Genomic DNA, 2,251 nt, shown 5'->3' on the forward strand with positions numbered 1-2,251 from the left:
TCTGTGAGACAGATGGGAACAGTCCTGGGATATGGGACCCAGCTTTTGCTGTGGATGTAAATGTTGCTCACTGTGTGTGTCCCACAGTGGCTTTTCAGACTTCTCAGAGGTTTACTATCAAGGTCAACCTCTTGTTAAAAGGTGATAAAATCTCTGTGCAACGTCACATGGGAGGGAGGCTTTGTGGGGTGATCCTGTCCCGGTTCTTTACAACAGCCGTATGCATCCAGACATGAGCACTCTCCTCCCTGCTGCGTTCTCCATGCCACATTTGGATTATCTTCCTGGAGAACGTTCCACTTTCTCTTAAATAGGCCGTCTCACCTCCTAATGAAAGCCATAATTTCTCCTGTGACTTCGCAGTGGGGAGTGAGCGTACAGCCTCCTGTGGGACAGCAGCTAGGCCTTGGCACCAGACTGACCCCAGAGGCAGGCAGGAGAACAGGCACAGTATGTGCGGCCATCTCACTTAGGAAGGCTGACGTGTCACCTTGTGGGCGCCCACCGTGTCCCTCATAGACCATGCTGCCATTTTAGGCCTGTTGGGTGTGACTTCTCCCAGTCTCACGCTTGTGGCATCGCGCAATCCTACAGCAAATATTTACAGCCATGGAGGCAGGGGTCAGTGAGAAACTGATTCATTGCACTCTCTCGTCCACAGCTGGTGCACCTCATGTAGACATGTGGAATTTCTTCTGCCACAAGTAATACTTGCCCTAGCCACGGTTTACCACAATAGGCAAACATTTTTGGAGGGTTCTCCTTCCATAACTCCCTTGTCAATTCTCTGTTCCTTAAGGAAAAGCATCTTTTTGCTGAAAGGAAATGAAACACATCCCATAACATCTCCATCATTCAGTGATGACAAAAGTTGCAGTCACCGCTTTCTCTAACTGACAGTTTGGGAGGCTTAGCATAGTAATTCCCTTAAATGCCTTCCACTTCTCTAGGGTATTCCCAAGTACAGTGATATGACTGGTACAAGGCATTTGTCATGTGAATGCATCTTGGCCAGATGTTTATGTTTCTTCTAAGTGCAGCACACGCATATCAAAACTAGATTAGAAAAGACTAGGTCTTTTCTAATGCCACTCAACTCAGGCATATTTGGAGAATTGCAGCGATATGTTTCATTTTCCTAGCATGTTTTCTCTTCAGAAAATACTGTAAATGTGAGTCACATCAGACCTTTTAGAGGCAGGTCAGTATTATAGCCATCTTAGAAACAGGAAGCCAAAAGCCTGGGAAGAGATGTGATATTTAGCAGTTTGGTGCCCCTCACAACTTTCACTAGCTGCAAGTGGAGCCTCCTGTTTTCAGCACTTTTCAATACTCAGACTGCAGCTGGTTTGTCCAAATCTGCAGTGGCTGTGAAGGTGAAAGCCAGGATGAGGACGCTCAGGAGGTCCTGCCTTCATGGGAATGCTGCTATAAAGCTTTGATCCCACAAAGCACGTAAGCACTTGCCTAATTTCAAGCATGAATGTTCCATTAACGATGTTATCACCATGCTTAAAGCTAGGCACATGCCTAATTGCTTTGCTAGGCTGGGAATTATATTAAAATATACTAAACTTTAGGGTATTTTGAAAATCCAGAAATGTGTTCATTTCTGATTATGCTTCAGGCATTATCAAGGACATTTGAAGTATGAATGAGGTAGCTCAGCCAAGAGGAGCACTTTTTAGCCAATAAAGAAAAAGCTGACTTTGGGATGTTAACATCCAGTTGTCAGGAGTAATCGAGGGTGGGATGTACCACAAGGGTTTTTACTTCTGCATTGCTGCAAGAAGCAAAGTGGCTCCTGTAGCCATTGGTGCTAACATAAAATAACAATGAATGACTACTGCCTTAGGTCATTCTAGGACAGTGTGAATGTGTTGGCTAATTTCACAAGTGATGCTCCATCATATCAAATGCATTGTACTTTCCATTGCTTCCTGTAAATTACTGCAGAAGAGGTGAACAAAAGTTGTTTAAATACGACACAAACCGAAACTCCTTGCTCTGTTATAATCCAAGGTGCTAATCTGCAGACACGGGCATTTGGGTATGTGCATTCATGTTTGCGGGACCATGGCCCTGAAGAATAATTTTCATGGCAGGGTTTAGATCAGGGAACTAACATGGGGAATTGAGAAACCCCTGTGACTTTGAAATGGCAAAAGTTGCAAAAAGCATCACAGGAGTTTGTCAAAAAACTGGCTACATCTAACAATTTTCCTTTCAATTTTTTTTTTTTTTTTTGGTT

This window comes from Meleagris gallopavo, chromosome 1 (assembly GCF_000146605.3).
Source record: "Meleagris gallopavo isolate NT-WF06-2002-E0010 breed Aviagen turkey brand Nicholas breeding stock chromosome 1, Turkey_5.1, whole genome shotgun sequence".
Taxonomy (NCBI): Eukaryota; Metazoa; Chordata; class Aves; order Galliformes; family Phasianidae; genus Meleagris; species Meleagris gallopavo.